We start from the raw sequence: 23476 nt of genomic DNA on the forward strand, positions 1-23476 counted from the left end.
TCCTTCACTCTGCTCCTCTCAAATAGCATTAAAGAGCCCTGCCCAAAGTGAACAGCGGTGCTACTTGTTTCAATTAGTGCTGCAGTGCCATTAACATAAGTAATGAGAAGCACTCTCTTCACTTGCGGTCCATATGTATTGGAGGGCAAGAATGAAAACATGACATTGTTAATAAAGATAATGAAACTAAATTTATTCGCTGAGTTATCTCCATGAGAATTGATACATAAACTGAAAGACAGGATGTTCACACTTGTTCACAGACAAGATGATGTTCTAAAGCTATTTTTTATTACATGTGCATTTTCAGTTCTCTGTTAAGCGACTGAGGTTTCATTAATATATGTAACAGACATGATTAAATGTGGTAGCAAACAAGGATTCAGCATTACACATCTTAATGTATCATTAGATGTCACATGCTATTTTTATACTGCAGTCTGAATTAGTAATCTGTCAGTGGTGTGAAATAGAGGACATCATTTCACTGGTCCCTAATATATAGTTAAGGCCTGTCACACAGTATAATTTGCAGCTAACAGAAAAAATAAACATGAACATCCTGGTGGACTGTTTGTCACTCATGTCTTCCATGTGAATTAGAGCCAGGGATCGTTATTGCATGTCATCCTCACATTTCCTATTTTTGTCCACTGTCATCATTCCAGTGAAACACAAAAAAAAAAACTCTTCAAAAAAGATTTGATCACCTAAATTTCTATGGACAAGAGGAGTGATAACATGAACACAGGTCATTAAGCTGCTCCTACAGATTCCCGCAGTTTAAAAGAACATGGCCTGAATATGATTCTTTTGTAGGTAAAGCATTAAATCAGTAAATTAATAAAAAAAATCTTGGAATTCATTCGGCAGAGGAAGCATGTTTCACACAGCAATGATGAAAACTGCAAGAAAAAAAAAGAGGATCTTTTAAGTGCAAGAATTAATGCCTGTGGTGAGCAGAAGTGAATATTAAGTATACACTGGTAAATGCCTCCATTACAGGTGTGGGGTTTCTGAATTTAGTTTCTCTATAAAAGCATGATAGTACCTGATGGAAAAAAAAACCATGGATAACAAGAAGACCTTCATGGCATTTTAAAAAATGGTGGACCACTCAGGATAGTACAAAAAGTACAACGAGGGTTTAAAAAAACCCTTCTTTGCTGTGTTATATGAGACAACACTCAGTGGAGTGCACGCTGTAATGCAGCTTTTAGACCGGAGTCGGGCTGTTAAGTAGAGCGGAGACATATTATAGTTATTAGAGGATTAATATCTAATATCAGCACAAGTTTAATATGAACATCAGCATAATAAGGATGAACCAGATCCGAGGACAAGGTCACAGCAACCTTTTCAGCTGAATCCATGCATAGCAAGTTTGTACATTCAACAGTGCATGCCCGAGTCACAGGGCGCTGTGAAATTTTAACCAGCTGTGTAAAAGTCACTGATGCAAACAAGAAGTGATACAAGGCGTGTGCCATCAATTTGTTACTTTGAACATGGCTGCTGATTTCAAAAAACCAGAACATACTTTGTGCTATGCATCATAAGTTGCAAAAGCAAATGTTTTTCAGCTATGCTTCTGCATACCAACAGGCACTGCTGGTCAAACATAAATGAAAGGAAAGCAACTAATTTATGCGAACATTCACACTATTAGCAGACTAATGAATTTTAATGCAGGTTATCAATTCTAGACCAAGAAATTCACAGAAAAATAAGAGGCTTTGCTTTACTAAGCTGCTGCCTGTTGTGCTAGCTATCGCCCACAGAGGACATTTTAATCACATTTTGTCCAAAGAAACAACCATCATCATCTGCTGTCTTTCCTTCTAACTTTCATACTATCCTTCAACCCAGTTAATGATTTTTGTATTATGGATGGGACTTTGACAACAGAATATTAATAAACAATTAAGGAATTTGCCTTTGCCACTGAGGTTTGAATATATATTACAAATTAAATGGCAGTTTAAATAAACTGCCGGACAGAATAGGCCATATTTGATAAAAGGTGATTTTTTTTTTTTTGTCATCTGCACTAGATTAAATCATAATACCACCACACAATACTGATGGAACTGACAATAATAAAAGAAAGAAAGAACAAACATCTAATAAAAGCCCCAACTCCGTATATTTTCTTTACTTCTGTGTAGATAAAGAACCTTTTGTAGAAGGGGCTCCCTGAAGCATGTAAACAAGCAAATAAGTCATTTTCCAAAAAGAAAGTAGTGATTACTTGCTTTAATTAACTTTGTTTTTTCATCTGTTCATAAAGACGACGAGGAAAGTCAAAGTCTTTCTTGTTTATCCGGTAAAAACCGAAAGCGTGTAAAGAGGGAAAATTTGTATTATGGAGGTTGTGGTGCAGTGGTCCAGAATATTTAATGTAAATAAAGCCGCAAACCACTTAGTGCCAGAGGAAAATGAAAAGTGACTTAACTGCTGTGGAGGAGGGAAAATGGGCCCTTATGTAACTATGTATCAAGAAAATGCATTGTTGTTACTTATGTGCAAGAATTGTGTGGTTTGTAACTGGAACGATTGCTTAATGCTATTGAAATAATTCAGAGAAATCGCTTTTAAATCTACAAAGGAATCTGTTTTATACAAATACTCATTTATCATTGTATGAAGGTCACGTTCATGATTGTTTTGTTCTTAAAAGAGAGAGTTTGCAGACAAAAATTAAAGACAACACGATGCTGCTGAGAACATAAATGTATAAGCACTGCAAGTAGAAATGTTACTAAAATGGTATTTAAGGTAAAGAAAGTTAAAGTAAAGGCATTTAAGGTAAAGAAACCACTCTTTCAAGTGGAAGACGGAGGGATATGATGGTTAAGAATGTGGGAGGCATAAATGCATCAAGACAATATAAATCCTCATTCAGCACATGACTGTCTGCAATTTATTTCAAGCTACAGTAGATGATCTCTGTAATTTTACAAGCAGGTAAATTAAATTTATATGACTTTAAGTGATAACTGTAATTGCTTCCTACCATTCACCCTGAAATGATTTCTGTGACAACAGTGGGAACAACTATACATGTGGTGCACTGACCGGTTTGACTATCTGGCATAAGACACAGCAGCTACACCCTTGGGTGAAATCATTTCTAACAACAGTGCGGCTATACATGTCATGCTGTGATCTAATGGTGGAGCTACGTCACCTAAACCTAAGATTTATCGTTCTGTTTTGTTTGGAAGTTACCCCACTGAAGCACAGCCTGCAAAAAAACATGCGGTATGACTATGAAACAAATGCTTCTCTTCTTCTTCTAACACAGCGCTCATTGTCACTGCCTAGTCTCTCCTCCTCTGCTCTGAAGACACCATTTTGGTTTTATGTTTCCTGCTCTGAGCAGTGCAGTGGGAGCAGCATCTTTGTTTTACAGTCTAAATAATGAGGCCAGGACAGCTGAATGGGCTGGTATAATAAAAATATATAACTTTGCTCTTCTCTCAATTATCACTGTATGCATTCCTCATCTTGACAGTTCTGACAATGATTTCTCCATGTATTTGTTAAATGTGACTATGCAAATAATTGTATTTGTACTTTTTTGAAAGTGCTGTTTGGCTTGTGCTTTTCTATCTTTTTCAGAGGAGATGACCTTTTGGTGTATGTAAAGCCATTCATCTGCAGAGCAGAGTCGAATGATAATGCATTGATGCTGTCAAGCAGAACCTTTTATAATAAAGGTGAACCACCGTGCCATGATGATTTAAAGGCCCAAGTTATTTTATTTACATTCAACTACTATGTTACAGTTTACGACAATGTTCCCAAGTTATGTCTGCTAAATGATGTCAGTAGCAGCTGCACAACTATTCTGAAGTTAGCCTTTATTTCACATAAAGATTTTAGAGACACACAGAACACACATGGCCATGCTGCGCTGAGTGTTCAAGTTCTCTGTCTCATGAAAACGGTTCTTAATATGAACACAGAAGGTGCCGTTATTGCTCAGTCTGATGGATGTCCTGTTGGCTACAATGTGAAACTACCCCACCCTCTTCTTTGGTCAAAGCAAGAGCTATTCCTTGAGGGGAGACATGCTTTGATTGAAGTATTTACGACAAGACAGAAATGTGATGGCACAGAGAATGCGGGTGACAGTGACACATGACTGAGCAGATTACGGAGAACAGACTGTAGATCAGCCCTCAGAATCGTGATGCCTCCCTGTATTGTGTTGAGGTTAAAAGGCTCACGTCTCAGGGAGCTGCATTACTCTACCCCCTGCTCTATCTGATATCGCACACCACAGAACAAAGACCATGTCAGCACAGCCAGAAGAACCCCAGCAGACAGGTTGGTAAAACTAAAAATGCACTGTGACAGGACACTGACCAGGAGTGTTACATCTACTGTAGATGTCTTGTAGCGCATGACAAAATATACCTGCCTCTGTGTGACCACAAGCGGTCTGTTGGTGTATTAGAGCAGAGTGGAACGAAGTGCTCTCCTATGTAAAAGAACCTGTTTTAAAAGGAACCAGTTTTAAAAGCAGGAGATACTGCTTAATGCGGTACAGCACTTCTAGCAAATGCAGATGACTACTTGAATAAGTGCAGTTTCTCCATCTCTGCGGTTTATTTTAATCATGATAAGTAGCTTTACTGTTTAGTAAAAGCAAACAAAGCAACCACACAAACAAAAGGAAAATTTTACTGCCTTAGTTTGTATAACTCAAAGCCCTGCATATTCCTTTTCTTAATTCTTTGTGCTCGTGGAAGGGTTTAAGAAAAATATTATTTTTCACTGATATCAGGGAGAGTTAAAAAAATAAAATAAAACATTAGCATTAATAAGTGCAGGAGCATGTAAAGTAACACTTGTTAAATATCTTCACTTGATAATCGATAATATAACTGCCTGGAGAGGACTCCCCTGCTTTAAAGTACCCTACAGTACCAAGCATAGCATGAAATGTGCACTCTAATTGACTGAGGTACCTTGGTATTATTGCTGAGGGGGGAAACAACTGATAATCATTATCTTATGCCAGTTGTCTTGCAAGTTTCCCAGTGCTAATCAGTGCTATTTTCTAAGATTTAAGACTGTATATCCCATAAACTCTGCTGCCTCTTGTTATAAAATGGCTCTCTGCACAGCCCAGTACAGTTTTTACAGCACTGGGGTTTCAAAAAGTAAAACAAATAGACTGTATGGTAGACACCTGCCAGTAAGTACACAAGATCCAGCAGATTCTGTGTGAAATGTGACCCAGTGACTCACAATGTAAAATGAGAGGAACTTGATTGTCTCAGTGTCGGTCAGCTTTAATGGAATTGTGAAAACACCTGTTTTAAAGCCCCCTTTCCCCCCACTGTATTTGACATCAATACCTATTGAAACATTTTACCTGAAGTGATTCAGGCCCAATCCATTATTATTAACAGAAACACAGTAACACTACCAGCCAAGAGACTAAGTACTTTCTCATGTTACATTAGTGTAATCATAATAATGACACACTTAGACAAGAGAGGGTCATTACTGACTGATTGGCTGTCCTGTCCATTACTGACATGACAAATGGATCCAGCACTTTCATTTCTACATCTATTTCTCATTTTGTCCATGGGACCCCTATCTCTTTGCTTCATCTAATGTGTCATGAAAATATGAAGTATAATATATACTGCCTTTGAAAAAAAAAGAAGTGTTATCCTGTCTTCACAAATACAAGTGCACCTCTTGTGCATGTTACACAGCTGCACACACATATCCATCTGTTCCATTTCAAGTGAAGCTGATCCAGAATGATGTACATATCAGTGTCAAGATATAAATCCCGCTGTCAGTCTCAGCTGTTGCTATCAGTTTATGTCCTGTGAAAATGAAATGGTTACCTGAGCAGATCATCACTACTTACACTGATTGCACACATTGTTACACAGCTGAGAAGTCATCTATTTCCCTTACTGCAGGGCACATTTCAAATGCAGTGACAGTAAAAGGGGGCTGCAGGAGTAGCAAGCATTTTCAACATTCACCAAGGCCGCACAGACTCCTGACTTAAGATGCACTATTTTTATGGTGGCACAAGCAGTGCTCTGTCCATTTGGCAATAACATTGTTTTGGGTGATTCTATGGTACTTTGGTGCTGAGTGCAGAGTGCAGAGGTGGGAGGTGAGGTGCAAATGGGTGTGCAAAGTGAGCTGCTTGTATTTGACAAAAATGCTTCAGACATCTCAGACCTACCACCTTTTTCTGGTGCAATGTTACTTCACTGTCAGTCTAGTGATTTTATCAACAAGAGCAAACAAAATAATCGATTGAATGGTACTTAAAATGTAAATAAACCATTTAAGCAATCACTCTGCAGCCAGTAAATAATGCTTACTGTGGTTAACGCAGAACACCAGTCTGCTTTTATCTATAAATGAATGAGTCTTTCAAAGAGTATCTGTTCCCTGATTTGAGAAGTGCCAGAGCGCAGTGCCATTACACACACACGACCATCCACCGTGTTTACCTTCATTAAATCACGTGCAAATGATGCCAGGCTGCTTCAGAATAACCCATGCTATTCTACACATGAGGCAGATCAGTTTCAACTCGGTATTCTGCTGTTTATGTGGGAGATGTCAGATAACAGCAGCTCATCAGTTCTGTAAGACACTGTCTCCTTTCCTGGTTTCTTTTTGACAAAGTGGTGTTTCATGTTTTATTGTTGAAATGAACAATGGTGCAAACACTGCTGTATCGCTTTTTAGGAGATGACGGCGTGAGATACAGTAGGATTAAAGCTGAAATAGCATCGACTGACTCGGTCAAACAGCTTCATCAACCTTTTTATTTTTTATTTCTACAATCAGGTAAAAAACCAAAATGCACACCATCTGTCTCTGGCTGCAGATTAGTGATGGTGTGTGTTCACATCATGCCCCTCTGCAACATCCAAACAACAATATAATCTCCTAGAGAAGCATCTTTCCATTTGATGAGCTGTTGTTGTCAAACTTCGCTGTGATTGGCACAGCTGTTTCAAAGCAATTAGGCCCTGATCTGACGGGCAGAGAGCAGATTTATTAATCACCACACCCCCTGATCTATATGCACCCTCACCCTGCCCATCTGCACCTTGGTGCTGCTGCACTGACATGAACCAAGGCAGCAGGTGTGTTTGGAGATTCTCACACCGCTCTGGAGCTTTTACCTGCTGACAGCCATGGCTGATATAATAATATTTTTGCAGATATTTAAGTCTGTCTAAGTCTGTAAAATAGAACCAAATAAATCACTGGGTGTAAGCCAGACTCAGCAGGATACTGAATTAATAGACTCCTTGGCAACTGATTTATCAAACGGACAATGTCTTGCAGACCTGGTTTCCTTTGCAATCCCTGTATAAAAATAAATCCATGTTCAAATACTCTTACACATCACAATCTGTGATATTCAGTGTATTTCAGAAGTTATTTTGTGATGAACTACTATAATTTACCTTTTTCTTGGCATACCCACTTGTCCTCAACCTGTCTTATCACCTTCAGATTGATTTTATACATCTCAGACTACTGATGACCCCCTGTGAACTTGTTGCTTTCAGCTGTTGGTGTTATGTGTAGCTGTGCAGGGTGATAGTGACAATGGCAGTGACAGCAGGAGATCAAAATTTTCTTGAGGAAAAAAGCAGGAATCATATCCTTTACTCAACTGTATCACGTCTTGTGTCTGTAAAGCATTATGGTTTATTGCAGCTACTTCCGATTTCCTTCCTCCCTGAGAGCTGAGCATCAGCGCAAAATTGTCAAACTATTTGATTCCACTTGACATTTGTTATTTGTGTTTTGAATAATTTTATACATTTCCTGTTATCAAACTGTACTGTAACTATGGAAACAACAAAATGTGATTTCACTTTTCTGTCTTTGGTCAGTTATTCATGTATCTAAGAAAGTAAGCATAATAAAATTTGGCAGTTCAATCAGTATTTTTATATTGACAATGGATCATATGACTGTTTACATGTGAACGGTGTCACTCCTAGTGAAGGATCCACAGAGAATGACCGCCTGACTCTGCTGTTCCTCTCACAGAGGGTTTTAGTAGCTTTATGCTCATTGTATTGGTTTTCCATCCACTGCATCGTAGCATGCCAGGTGTCTTCGCCAAATAGTCCAAAAATCCAATGCACACTACCTGTTCTGTACCAAACAGCAATGAGGCAAACCTGACAATAGGATGGTGAACACAGTGGGGCATTTTAGCATCTAAAGAAGCAGAATATTCTCTCAAAACCAAAGCTAAACATTTGCAAAGCGGCAGAAAATATGTCACAACAACTGTCTGCTAACTATCTTGCCATACATCAGTGATATGGTTACAGCTTTTTCCAATGCCCAAGCAGCAAACAAACAAACAAAACAAAAACTCTGCTAATGCATGCTTAACAATAGAAATGCAAATTTATGTTGAGGAACTATGATAATGTGGTGCACAGAGAGTGATGTACCTCTGTTCAGTTCCATCTTTTTGCCAAGAATCCACTGAGCGGTAGTTCTCTTGACCAAGGCGCTCCATCCCATCCAACAGATGCGTACTTCCCAGTGAAGTGACTTCACTGAACAGGAAAAAAATTGCAGATTTACAAGTATTAAGTGATGTTGCAGTATGGCAGCCATATACTGAGCCTGAGGGGCTTACTGTTGGTTCTATTAGACCTGGGATGGAAACTAAAAGATAACACAATGTGTCAGGTTACCTTACTATTTGTCATCATGCCCCCCACCCCACCCTTCTCACACACTGTGACAAGCTGACAATGATATTTTTGGCCCTGAGACATGTATCTCTAGGTAATTGGTTCCTCAGCTCTCACCTAACGGGAGGTGCGCACTGTTCTGCCACCACATGCTCACAGGTTTAAGGTGAGCTGCTGAGGGTCAGATGCATCCAATGTTCTCAGATTTACAGCAGGGGGTCCAACTTCTTATCTTATCTGTTGGAAGGACAACCTTGCGTGAGACAGCCAGAAATAAGATTGAAACTTATTGGAAATCTTGTATCTATGTTTTATTTTCTTCAAAAACTAAGACCAATACTAATATTGGCATTGGTCATTTGTCTCACTATTAAATTATCCATATACAGTGCCTTGCGAAAGTATTCGGCCCCCTTGAACTTTGCGACCTTTTGCCAGATTTCAGGCTTTAAACATAAAGATATAAAACTGTAATTTTTTGTGAAGAATCAACAACAAGTGGGACACAATCATGAAGTGGAACGAAATTTATTGGATATTTCAAACTTTTTTAACAAATAAAAAACTGAATAATTGGGCGTGCAAAATTATTCAGCCCCTTTACTTTCAGTGCAGCAAACTCTCTCCAGAAGTTCAGTGAGGATCTCTGAATGATCCAATGTTGACCTAAATGACTAATGATGATAAATAGAATCCACCTGTGTGTAATCAAGTCTCCGTATAAATGCACCTGCACTGTGATAGTCTCAGAGGTCTGTTTAAAGCGCAGAGAGCATCATGAAGAACAAGGAACACACCAGGCAGGTCCGAGATACTGTTGTGGAGAAGTTTAAAGCCGGATTTGGATACAAAAAGATTTCCCAAGCTTTAAACATCCCAAGGAGCACTGTGCAAGTGATAATATTGAAATGGAAGGAGTATCAGACCACTGCAAATCTACCAAGACCTGGCCGTCCCTCTAAACTTTCAGCTCATACAAGGAGAAGACTGATCAGAGATGCAGCCAAGAGGCCCATGATCACTCTGGATGAACTGCAGAGATCTACAGCTGAGGTGGGAGACTCTGTCCATAGGACAACAATCAGTCGTATACTGCACAAATCTGGCCTTTATGGAAGAGTGGCAAGAAGAAAGCCATTTCTTAAAGATATCCATAAAAAGTGTCGTTTAAAGTTTGCCACAAGCCACCTGGGAGACGCACCAAACATGTGGAAGAAGGTGCTCTGGTCAGATGAAACCAAAATCGAACTTTTTGGCAACAATGCAAAACGTTATGTTTGGCGTAAAAGCAACACAGCTCATCACCCTGAACACACCATCCCCATTGTCAAACATGGTGGTGGCAGCATCATGTTTTGGGCCTGCTTTTCTTCAGCAGGGACAGGGAAGATGGTTAAAATTGATGGGAAGATGGATGGAGCCAAATACAGGACCATTCTGGAAGGAAACCTGATGGAGTCTGCAAAAGACCTGAGACTGGGATGGAGATTTGTCTTCCAACAAGACAATGATCCAAAACATAAAGCAAAATCTACAATGGAATGGTTCACAAATAAACATATCCAGGTGTTAGAATGGCCAAGTCAAAGTCCAGACCTGAATCCAATCGAGAATCTGTGGAAAGAACTGACAACTGCTGTTCACAAACGCTCTCCATCCAACCTCACTGAGCTCGAGCTGTTTTGCAAGGAGGCATGGGCAAAAATTTCAGTCTCTCGATGTGCAAAACTGATAGAGACATACCCCAAGTGACTTACAGCTGTAATCGCAGCAAAAGGTGGCGCTACAACGTATTAACTTAAGGGGGTTGAATAATTTTGCACGCCCAATTTTTCAGTTTTTTTATTTGTTAAAAAAGTTTGAAATATCCAATAAATTTCGTTCCACTTCATGATTGTGTCCCACTTGTTGTTGATTCTTCACAAAAAATTACAGTTTTATATCTTTATGTTTGAAGCCTGAAATGTGGCAAAAGGTCGCAAAGTTCAAGGGGGCCGAATACTTTCGCAAGGCACTGTAAAAGCAGTCACAGTCATATTTAGGTGATCAATTAACAAATAACAAGAATCCCTGTGCCTATAAAGGTGACAATCTAAGTACTTGTTTTACCACATACGTTAATTAATTGTGTAACAGAAAACTTGCAAACTTCTGCTGTTTATATTTCTGAAATTTCACTTTTAATTAATGTTGTCAGTAACAGTAGCTGAGATTGGTTTCGACTCAGAGGCAGCAGAATATCAACATGCCCTTCCTTTTCTTTTTCATTACACTGTTTTATTGCCAGAGGAGAGGCAGGAGGTGAGACAGGGGAAATGCATTGCTGCAAGATTAGGCTTCAAAATATACCCAGTGAGTGATAACTAGTCATGTCCGGTCATCAGAATTTGTTCTGAAATTTCAGGGTAGGACCCAGGATCTGAGCAGAACTTTGGTGAATGTGTGTGAATGGGTGTTTGACTCTTGTTCTATTCCATTCCACAATTCCACGACAAAGGCCCAGTCAGCACCATGTGTGAGTCTAGATCTAGGCACCTTTAAGGAGCAGCTGGTTAGAAAACCTAAGAGATCTTCCTGATGAATAACAATATAAAAGCTCTGAAATATATGAGGGTGCCAGATCATGCAACTTTTAAAAAGAAAAGATTTTATCTTAAAAGTAGTCCTGAAACACAGAGGAAGCCAATGGAGAGGGTACAACATCGGGGTTACATGTTCGCATTTCCATGCATTAGTCAGAAGACGAGCAGCTGCATTTTGAATGAACTGAAGATGAGACCGGGAACCTTCATCCCAACATACAGTACATAACAATAATCAATCCTGGAGGTAATAAATTCATGAACTGCCTTTTCAGGGTTGTTAAATGAAAGGAAGTGCTTAACCCTAGCTAATAACCACAGCTGAAACAAGCTCGCTTTAACCACCAAATTTACCTGCAATCCAACTTAACGGCACCATCAAATACCACCCCTAGGTTTTTCACCTGCGGCTTCAGATAGACCGCCATCAGGCCAAGATCACGGTTGCAATGACCACCAGGGCTGCCAAAGGCATGTAAGAGATGTAATGAGAGCCATGTTTTGATGTCACGCAGACAATCAAATAAAGATGATAGTGAGCAGCTCTTCATTCCAGTGACAAGCAAATAAATTTGAATATCACCAGCCAAGTTTTTATTATGATGGCCTCATTGCTCATTATATACACTACCAGTCAAAAGTCTGGAGACACTGTCAGACTGAACTGAATGGGAAAGTGTGTCACAAAAATTAAGATACATAAAACTAAATAAAATAAATGTAGCTTTGTAAAGATAAACCAGTAAAGTCCACACAAGGCTGCACAATCCATCTCTTCTATACACATACAAAATAACTGATAATGAACATAGGCTGAAAATCCAGGATTAGTACATTAGATAAATATTTGCTGTATGCGTGACAGAGAATACATTGCCAGCAAACTATCAGTAAAGCCAGGAATTCCTAACCACTGTAGATTTTGTCTAGCTGTGCTAGCAGATAGAAAAAAAAACTCTGGCTGAAGGCATTCTGTCTTCCCTAGCATCCTGCCAGTTTTGTTCCACTACCCATTTGTCAACAGTGATGTCCAATCGCTCAGTGCCAGGCAGCCAAATCAGCACCTTGTCACTTTTGAAATGACAATTTGAGTCTCAGTCAAGTCTGCAACCAGCTTGAGCCTTAGAGCCACTCACTATGTCAAAACAAGCAGTAAAAATAAAACCACCTAATCTGAAAGCATAGGCTTACATGCAATCTACAAGCCTGACCACATTAGAGCTCTGAGGTGACTTTGAGATTGCGGACTTTCCATTTATCAGAAGCAGTAATGCAGAGTTGATCCAGAAGACTGAAGCCCTCTGTGGAAGCTTATTGCACAGCATGACAAAATGTCAGTTTCATCTCACAGCAAAATAGTCAAAGAGCCAAAGGATATGTCACGGTCAATCAGCCATGTAACATAAGCAATCTAAGACGAACATAGACCCCAGTAGTGTTGAAACACAAATTGAAGAGGTAAATTATTTTACGTGCTGCAAACCTTATTACAAAGCAAGTCTCACTGTGGCAATTAAGGGTGAAGCCATCCTGTGATTACCACATCAGTCACCCCAGTAAGCCATTCTATCACCTGTATGATTCTGTGGCATCTCACCGTTTTCACACATTGTAAATATTCCCCATGCTGATGTCAGCACGTTCACCAAAGTCAGAATTAACAGACAGTTGTACCGAGAAGAGGTTAGATTCAAAAATAGATGCTCACGTCTGTTAACGTTTGAAGAGGTGCAACTGCCTGATGGCACAGCTTTTGATCAGCTGACAGCGACATTTTTAAAAAGCCTCCGGATGAGTTGCATGTCGCAAAGAAGCATTTCAATGATTAGGTGTTAAGAATGAGCCGCTGTAGCAACAACAAACTGAGTGGTGTATAGCCATTGAAGTCTTTTTCCTTCATCAGCTGTGCATTAACAAATAGAGGAGCTATCAGAATGCAAGCTACTGATACTGTAGTCCTCCTTTGATGTGAAATTCAAGCTTTACCCCATCCACCCACCTACATGTACTTCTGCATATTTCTGAAGCAGTCACACAAAGATGCAGTGAAAGCACAGTGGGTGTCCTTATTACCACCTACTGTACTGTACTACAGGCCTGCGCTCACTTTCACGAGTGCCTTCATTTCTGTTAACAGAACACACTTTAGTTCCCACTCCACACCAGGTCCAACACCCTCTTAACTACTTTCTATTGTTTAACATTTTCTCCTCTTAAGTGAAAGTTACAAATGTGCTTCTCAGGCATTACATTTATTTATAAGTCATTACCAATGTCCACCACTATCAATGTCCAAAGTTTAACTAGCGTAAAACCGCAGCAGCCACACAGAATAGGCCGATGGGGATATATTTGAGCTTTCATTATTCTACTTTATGCTTTCTGCAAATTTGCAGCTATGTGTAAAGGAACAAAGGTCCTTTATTCATTTCACATAAGTGTAGAAAAATGGGAACCAGCTGATCTTTTCAAACCAAATGAAACCATGACCAAAACAGGCCTATAATATTCAACTAAACTTAACCAGAATTATTTTACCTAACTCTAATCTCAAAGGCAAAAACGTATTTTTGTAGTCACTAACTGCCTGTCTCAGAAAGTCACACGTGTCACTGAGAGCAATATCAGAAGTGTGATTGTCTCATTATAGTTTCTTGCAATTCTTGGTGATAAATACTTAACTTTACACTGTAAATACGTACGTGGGAAGTCAAAGACTGCCTGCACCCATTAGCGTCCTTCACTAAAAGCACTCAGTGCAGATTGTGGTTCCAGTCACAGCATAAGGACTGCAGTCTGTCTTGGTGTAAAGGTGACTATTTCACCTGAAATTAGATTTATGTAAATGAAAAATGGGTGCCAAACACTGCCTGGCTGTTGATTCATCAAGTGAATTGGCTGAAAATGAATAATGACACGTGCTCTGGCAGCCAACATAGACCCTTGAAGAGACCAGATGATTGATATGCTCAGTCCCACTTTATCTGATTAACTTCTGTTCCTAGTTTAGAAAGAGGCATTTCAGATCTCTCCAAATTTACAGAAAAGAAAACATTTGACTGATTCTGTGATGTAGTGAAATGCTCACTGACACCTTGTTAAATTGTATAATCCATGGCTTGGCTAAAATGGGGGTGGTAAGACCTTTCCAGAGCATCCAAATCAGGCTAGCAGACAAAAAGTCAAAACTTCTCTATTCCATCAACCTGTAGGATAAATGTCTTTTTCTGAGTTGTAAATTAATGAATCTATAGGGAATTAGAATTTCATAAAAATCCAGATCAGTGGTTGGATTTTTTTCTTTAATGTTTCGCACTGCTAAATCTTACAGTAGCTGAAATTATTTTTCATCAGCTTCACCCTTCATCTGAAAATCAGATATTTACAAACTAATTCTTATTATTCATACCTAGAATCTCAATTTTGCAAACTTTGATACAAAGTCTTTAAACAATGCAGTCTTATTTAAAATAATGTGATTTGTGTAAATAAATTACTGGCAACATTTTGTTTAGTTGTTTGACATTAACATAGCAAACAAAAAGCACTGGTTTCTTCTAGTAAGTACACCAAAAACGATGGTTTGCCATCCTCTCTCGTGTTTTTCAAGTCACAGCTTCACTAGGATCATCAGTGATATCAGTACATACTGTGGCGACCCTGACCGGCCGCCGATATTCATGTGTTTTGTTGTGTGCAAATGGGTTTGACACTGTTGTTGAAAGCTGTGCATGTATTGGTTACCGTTGTTTCGGTGAAATACCCGCGCTGTTCTGCCCAATGTGGGGTTTGGGGAGGAACCAGTACGGGAGAGTATAGGAGGGGTAACAGGTGGGTGTGTCAGGGTGATCGCAGTTGGCGCGGAACATGGAATGCCCTGAGGGAGTGTTGCTACTGCTTTCTTTTTCTGCTATTTTCTTTTTCCTGTGAGCACACGGTGCCAGGTATATCGCAGTCTCATTTTGCATTCTTATTCTGTTCAATAAAAGCCAAGAAAAGACAGAGAAGGTGTTCTCCTCAATGTCAGCCTAGGTGCCAGCACACAGCTGGATAGTTAGATGTCACAGTTTAGGATAGGGTCAGGCCAGCTCCGCTCATCCGAACCAGTGGAGCGCCACAATACTTTTTGAATTAATATCAGGTCCTGCTCTTGTACTGCCACCTGATATGTTGTTTACAACAAAAGTACTTTTCTTTTTCTGGGAGGACTGACACTTGTAAACAGGGTGCAATTAAAAGCTCAACCAATGTGATTATGGGGATGAACAAAGCTGAGCAAAATCTGTTCTACAACTGCTTTTCAAAAACATGTCAATTAAAGCCCATTATAAAGTCAGATTGATAAAATGAACACAGTTTTACAAAAGTGCAGACATTGATTACTCCTTTGCACACAGCCATAATATCCAAGCCATTCAGAGTTAGGCTAAGATACCTAACAGCATCTCATTGCAAAAAGTATGAGATGAGCACAGGAGGAGAGAAGACTAGTTAAACATAAAGGGCATGTAGAACATTAACGTTAGATATTCATTTGAATGTCAGAAACTTACCAAGTGAGCATGTTATTCACCAAACTGAAATACATTTACAAGCCAGCTAACCTAATCACTGAAGTAGCCAAACATAGATGTTACACTTTATATTTTAAATATGAAAAGATCATAGTGAGGTGGATCTGAGTGGGCTAAGCTAAGCTAGTCACACATGACTTCATTATCATAAGGAACAGCTAACACACCTGTGGTCTTGGTGTTGTCCCTGTCCCTGTCCCTCTTCCTCTTCCTCTTTCTCCTCCCCCTCCTTGGCAAACCAGTTTAAAGGTGCATTACCAAAATGGGGGATAGCAGCCATGCATGATATAATGTTAGCTCCTTGAAGGATTCGCAAGGCCTCCCACTAATATTAACAACTTTGTAATATTATGCTTCTGTGGAACATAGTGACATTAGATACCTTATACAAAATAAGCCATTTTTATTTGGATTAAGAAAAAAATAATAATTCACTTGTGGAACAAGCAACACGAAGTGATACGGCAAAAAATCACATCTCTATCAAAATGGTTCATCTTTACAGACATTACAGTAGATAAAATATAAAGTTTAATAAGCTGTTAAACGTAAGCAACCTGATTACAGATTATTCTCAGGTTTTCTGTTTTTGCCAAACAGAAATACAAAATTAACAGTGAAAGCCAGAAACATGTTTATTTGTAAAGTTGAAAGCATTTCGACAAAAGAAACCATCTGAAGTTTGAAAGGGTTCAACTCTGTGGCAATTCAGTTCAGTGATGTGTTTTTAATCATCACTCAGGAATAAGCTTTTAAAGCTAATATCTCCACTCTTATTGCCATGTACTTCATGTTGTTTTCAACATGACAGTGTAAACTATGGAATAATCAGCTTCCATTTTATTTGTAATACATTATGTTAACATTTATTTCTAATCCTACATTTAAGACATCCATCCATCCATCCATTATCTATATCTCTTATCCTGAAGGGTGTTACAGGAGGGCTGGAGCCAATCCCAGCCGACACTGGGCGAGAGGCAGGGTCCACCCTGGACAGGTTGCCAATCTATCACAGGGCTGACACTTAGAGACAGACAGCAACATACACACTCAATCACTCCAACAGGGGATTTAGAGTCACCGCTCAACCTGCATGTCTTTGGACTGTTGGTGGAAGCCAGAGTGCCCAGAAGGAACCCACGCAGGCACAGGGAGAACATGCAAACTCCCTACAGAAAGGCACCAGGTCAGCCAGGGTTCAAACCTGGAACCTTCTTGCTGTGAGGCGACAGTGCTAACCACTGTGCTACCATGCTGCAGCACCTTGGGTTACAGGCCTAATCATAGCAGAGAACAGTAGCTTTGATGTTGACAGTGTGTTGCTTCACCCCAGCAAATTTAGATTTAGAGAATGATTCATAGAGCCTTTGTGACATGGATAAAATCTCCAAACTTAAACTTTCTTGTCCTAATGAGGCTGGTCTGCCAGTATGTATGTATGAGTGTTCTTTGTCTCTGAATACATCATGCTTCTGTGATTGTGCACCTCAATGTGGAGAGATATTCTAAAAGGAGTCAAAGCACTGGAGCAGAGTCTCCTGCTTGATATCCTTATTGTGGTTGGGGTGAAGAGGTATTCCTTATCACCCAGACTGTGAGACATGGTGCCATTGTTTTATCATTGCATAACTCAGAAGGTCATTATATTAATATTCAATTTACACATCTTATTTTGTCTTCAAATTGAAATGCCAATGTCCCTACCATTGCATGTTATGGTTAGTTTAATGTTGCAATTACTGTTTGACTTAGTTGTGACAAACTGATGGAGATAACAAGATGATTTTCTCTGCCAGCAGGTTATAGTATGTTGTTATCCCATTACCATGTATTTATTCAGTACCAGGTGTTCTGGATTTTTTTCAGTCAGGAACTCAAATGAGAATAGCATTTCTGTCCCTTGGATCCAGGCTCATTAAAACATCACTGTGTTAAATTGGAGAGCCACCAGACCTGCCCACAGCCCTGGTGAAAGCCTGTGTGGCCTGCCATGTGTAGGCTGCTGCCTTAATAAATAGCTTGTTGAAGTGCCTTATATGCTTTTGAAATTCAGCTCAAATTCTCATCTCCACAGCACAGTGATGCAGCCCAACACCCCCAGAAGGACACTGAGTATTTACCTTTGAAAGCTCAAAACTCATTTTGGATGAATCTGTTATAGTACAAATCAGGTCTAAACTGATGGTGCTCATATTACATTTTACAATAAGTACCCACAAGATTAATCTTTTTATGTTTAATAAAAATACAGTGGAAAATGTGGATCTCAGTGTAAAATTACATTGATACGAGTTATCTATAATAATATAAACTCTGATGAGAGACCAGACTAATGCTTTTCATTACATTTCTTTATTTAGCTTTTTTCAAATCCATGCAAAGACATGACATTTTAAATCTTAGTAAGGTGGACTGATCAGCACATCCTGTATGGGGTAATAAAGACATGCATATGTTTAACATGCACAGATGGAATGATAACAGGGCAGAAAACAAGCTTGTCAAGGTGACTGGCACATCATATTTCTGTGTATAATTCACAGCAAACAAGCACCTGAAGTGTTTCTGGAAACGAAGACAGGGGGCCTGTGTTCTTCTCATTTAAAATTTCCATTTTTCTTTTTCCAAACTGGCCAATAATATCACAAAATGAAGATCCGAGTGTGTGCTCTATGTTGCATCACATTTAAAACTTGACAAATTCTTTTGTTATGATACTACAACAATTTTAATTTAATTTGATTTCTTATAAAAATAAAGTGAACAGATAAATGAGCAGGAAGGTTTTTCCCCTATCTTTTCAGTATCGGTTGTTTAACTGCTAATCTGGCACCACAGCTTTTCAGCAAATGCACAGATTTGGAGTGACACCCCAATCTGTGCACCGTGACTGGCACATCAACCTGCTGTCAGTCAACCTGTCAGCAGTGCAACAGTGCCATCTATGGTGGTAGCGCAAATGAGCCCAGTCACCCATGACACTGTGATGATTTGATTGGACTGCACTCAGCTCCCCAGCCAATGAAGACTGGTTTGTCCACATCAGTAAAATGTGTGTTTTTATGCCTGACAAAACCTAATGACATAGAGAAGTGTATGTAATGTTCTGGAACCCCATTATGCATTGGTAACACATCTTAATAATCATCTTAATAATCTCAGGACATTCTACCTCTCTTTGAAAAAAGGACGTTCACCCTCACCAACTTTTCTAAACGGCTGCTATTAACCCCCAGATTACAGGGGGCATGAGCTCTTTTTATAGCTGGACATAGTATAGGAAATGTGAAATACTGTGAGTAGATTGGAGACAACTACAAGTAGTAATGGAGCATACAATTTTTCAATTTGCATGCTGTGATAAGTAGAGAGACAAGACCATTATTTTCATTCATTCATTTCCAAAGTCATGGCGTACATCCTGAAATTTGGGTCGGTGAACTTTAGAACAATCATGCTTGTGCAGGGTAAGAAATTGCTCTTACACCCTGGCACACAAAGGCCAGTTAAACTATGATCCCATTGAGGAAGTGTATCTTTAATTAAAACAAAGTTACATAGTGATGTAATTAAAGTCAGAATAATACTACAGTCTTTAATTACGAAGTTCACCCAGTAAGGTCTCACTGATTAGATGCCCAAATATGGATGAGACTAACAAGATGTGACATAGAAAAAATAGGCAGTGGAGGTGCTGCAACTCTATCAGGAGCTATTTACCACTGGGGTTTATAGACTTAGAAGGATTTGAGAGGATATTACTCATTCAGTTTTAGAAGAGCGTGAAATCCCTCTTCATGTAAATGAAACAATCAATATCAAATGAATAAACCCATTTAAAGCATACTTCTTAATGATTCCCTGATATTCAGGAGAAAGAATAGATTAAAAACCATATAAAATGCATTGTATAAAGCCCCTTCACTCCTCTCAGATCCCAGTTTTGAAATCCAATTTGAGGTTTTAATCAGAAATAATCAGAATAGCCCGGTAATCTTCAGTGAAGAACAAAAAGCAATTCTCAGCCATTCATACAGGCTGCCTTTTTAAAAATCATTTGACATTGATTACATAAGAAAAATGGAATGTGTTCAGTTGATTCAGCACAGTTCATTATCACATTCACTGAAGTACAAATACCAAAAGGGCTTGCATGCAGTTAAATGAACAAACAGGAGACAAGAGCAGGATTCATATGCCACTTGTCAATGCTCATTTACCTCACTGACCCCACATGTACACTCAATTTATGATGGCAGTGAAACCAAAAAAATAATTGCGGTATTGCACTTATGATGGAATTTCAGGGCTGGTGAGGGCAGAGCGTTGCCCACCTCACGACAGCACAAAACAAATCTGTGGCCAAAGAATGAGTTTTCTTTAATTCAGTCCCATAACATACTGAAATCTAACCCCAGATATCGCTTCCAGTGGGAGAAACAGGTCCATTAGACTGTGGCAGATGAATTTCAGTAGCTTGGAAACTCCACTAAAACCATCTTTAGAAGCACGTATTTTTGCCGTGCATGCTTTCTACCAAATGACCTTCCAGTCACTGAGAGTCCATTCTGAGCATCAGCTTTTACAATCACATTCATGAGCCCTGCTTTATGGGACTCATAAGGCCACCTTCATCCACAAGCTTAATATGTTTGTGTGAGGAATATAAAGCACATAATGTGCAATAAAATATGTCCTTTAATGAATGTTACAGAGAGATTGAGGCATCCACGCTGCTGTGAGTATGAGGCACATAAAAATTGCTAATGGCAACTTCCTGTACAGCTGCTATTAGGGAAAGTGATGTGTCTGGTCTTCACCTCCATTTGAAAGGTTGGAAAACCAAACACAATGCAGGTCAAAGATCATACAACCCAAGCCCCCATGAATTATTTTAGCCAGAACTATCCAGGGTATCGGGGTTCACTGTTGACGTGTTTGACTTGGCGTCTACACTCATGATTTAAAAAAAGGAAATAATTAAATACCTAATAGTTTGGAGTTAAGTATCGGGCCTAAACAGTTATGTCACTAGATGTTTAATTTTGACTTCTTTTTATTTATTTTGTCTTGCTCTGAAGTTATCTTATCAAACCCACTGAAATCTGTTGCATGCCATAGGTCTGGGCATAAGATGGATGATAGCGACGAAGGAGCTGAGAGGACTGGTGGTCAGGGCAGACCCTTACACCTGAGCAGCCGGGAATGGCTTGGCCACATGCTGTTCGCATCATTACACAGCCTCAGCCTAGACCTCTGGTGCCGCCCTGATTGATGGGCTCCACTAGGCCAAATGGCCGAATGGAGGCGTTCCATCCAGACTATGGCCCAGCCCATCCATCTTGAGTCCCTAGTAGAGAGTCAAGCTACTGTACATCTCAACCAGGGCTGCGAGGCTCAGCCTTAATCCCACTCCCTGATTAAATAGGCCAGTGGGTGCAGTGAGGCCAGGATTCAGTACTGTGTGCTAAATTACAGAAAATTAACAAAACACAAAATGTCAATTTATAATGAACATCACATGAACCGTGCAATCTAATGTATTAAAAAAGATGGTGACAATCCACAATACTCTCAGATAATTCAAATCATCATTTAAGATTATTTTCAGATTAGAAAACCTGCATCATATATGGAGCATCATATGTGGATATGAAGCAAAAATACTTTTTAACTGGTTCTGAAAAAGGGGGGATTATTAAAAGAAACCACTGTTAACCACATTAATAGTTTTGTCATTTTCATTAATGTCATGGTATTATTTGAATTTGAACTGTCGAACTGTTTTCTACTGCTGCTGGTGACAGGACCAAAAATGGTTTGTGACTGGGTCCAGTATAAACATAAAAGCAAAACTGTGCTTTCTAACATGAAATACTCACATTTTTTTGCTTATTTATCTTTATAGACATGCTACATCTGTCGCTGAATGGTTTTATACTTGTATAGCGCTCGTCTACACATCGTGGTGCACTCAAAGCGCTTTACACTACTTCCCATTCACACACACCAGGAATAACATAGCAACCAGGAGTTCAGTGTCTTACTCAAGGGCACATCGACATGTGCACTAGAGTAGCTGGGGGTTGAACCGCTGATGCTACAATTAGAGCACAACCTGCTCTACCTCCTGTTCTACAACCACCCCAAGACAGTGGAAGACAATGAAATGCTATTGACAGTAGCGATGGTAAGTCAGTTAATCAAATCAGGGGTCATGGTATTTAGTATAAACTGAACAAAATCCACTTTGTTCTGGATTAGACAACATAAACCCAATCAAAATGGCTTGGAAGCAGCAGGCATTATGTTCCAAATAAAGTTGGATTGTTGCATTAATTTAAATAATAACATTTCTGCCTTGGTTTAATGCAGAGCCAAGTTTTCTTCCTCTGTGTGGTTGTTTTGCCAAAAGGAAAGATTAAGATTTGAGTCCTATCAGCAGTTGATAACTATCTTGTGCTCAGGGAGGGAGGGACACAAAATGTCTGATGAAAGCCATTCCCTCAATTTATTCTAAATGACAGCTTCAAAATTTCTAACAGTGCACTTCCATAGCCATGCATGCAACAACTTATAGCCTGTGAGTTCATTTTCAGTATGTGACAATTACTGCCAATGCCATTTCTTCATCCACAGGGAAGGAATGGCTATGACAAATGAATGCCTAGTCGCCTGCCCCTTCGGATGCTCTGCCACCGCAGCCAGATGTAGCAACCAGATGCACACAGCTTGTCTGCTACCTTGCCGCTTCAATAACTCTCATTACAGTAATTGTTGCTTAATGTTTTCATAATCTGCTGCTTACAGGAAACTGTTTTCTTTTCTCTTAATACCATAGTTGTCTCCCCATGGTCCTATTCTCAATGCTTTTTTTTAAATTCCCTTTTTTCAAGCCAATAATGAATCGGGAACTGTCCCAGCTGGCTGCTTTCCCTGATCGAAGAAAGCTTGGGCAGGAGTGCTGGTGGTTTGAATGAGCCATCACAGAAAGGCCAATGGATTCCACTCTTCTGATTTAATGAGTCACTCGGATGCCATGTTGGCACCAGCGCCCAGCATCTGGCACTTGGGTTGCCATGCACATTCAAAGCGTTTACTTACATTTCACCCCTACCATTACTCAGAATGAGTGATTGCCTACTTAGCCCTGCGCTACAGGGCATTTCCATCCTAAAGACACACATACACACCCTGAAGTATTTGGTTGGAGTGATGATTTTAATATAATATATATATACATAATATATTATATTAATATAAGGTAGAGATAAACTCTGTTAAAGCCTGCATGTAGGGCCAAAGAGGGCTTTATGTTCATGTGAAGGTGTGTACTCCTTCTGAAGGGTTAATTAGTTGGAAATTGCTGTTTAAACCTTTTTGCAGTTTAGCGCCAAAAACCTACTTATCACCTTCATAATTGGAACAAGAAGAAGTTTGGACATTCAAGCTAGAGTGGCTGATGCTTCATTTTTGCAGAGTTACACTAGGCCGTTGTGTAGCATGCTAGTCACAGGGAATAATCTGGTGTCTTACTGTAAACTTACCCTGTATTTAAAACTCAAATACACACCATCAG

The 23476-nt window shown here is 39.4% G+C and overlaps 1 long non-coding RNA gene across 2 annotated transcripts; it reads right to left on the reverse strand.

The window, feature by feature from the left end:
* Positions 1-202: 202 nt before the first annotated feature.
* LOC109968490 (uncharacterized) lies at positions 203-16047 on the reverse strand. Of its 2 annotated transcripts, none has more exons than XR_002276108.1 (4): positions 15874-16047; positions 8856-8975; positions 8490-8597; positions 203-905 (listed from the first exon to the last, which is right to left on the reverse strand). It is a non-coding gene; the product is annotated as an uncharacterized LOC109968490 (long non-coding RNA). The 2 variants fall into 2 exon arrangements; XR_002276107.1 differs by lacking the exon at positions 203-905 and adding an exon at positions 7763-8207.
* Between the last annotated feature and the right edge of the window lie 7429 nt (positions 16048-23476).

This window comes from Monopterus albus, unplaced genomic scaffold (genome assembly GCF_001952655.1).
Source record: "Monopterus albus unplaced genomic scaffold, M_albus_1.0 scaffold150.1, whole genome shotgun sequence".
Classification (NCBI taxonomy): domain Eukaryota; kingdom Metazoa; phylum Chordata; class Actinopteri; order Synbranchiformes; family Synbranchidae; genus Monopterus; species Monopterus albus.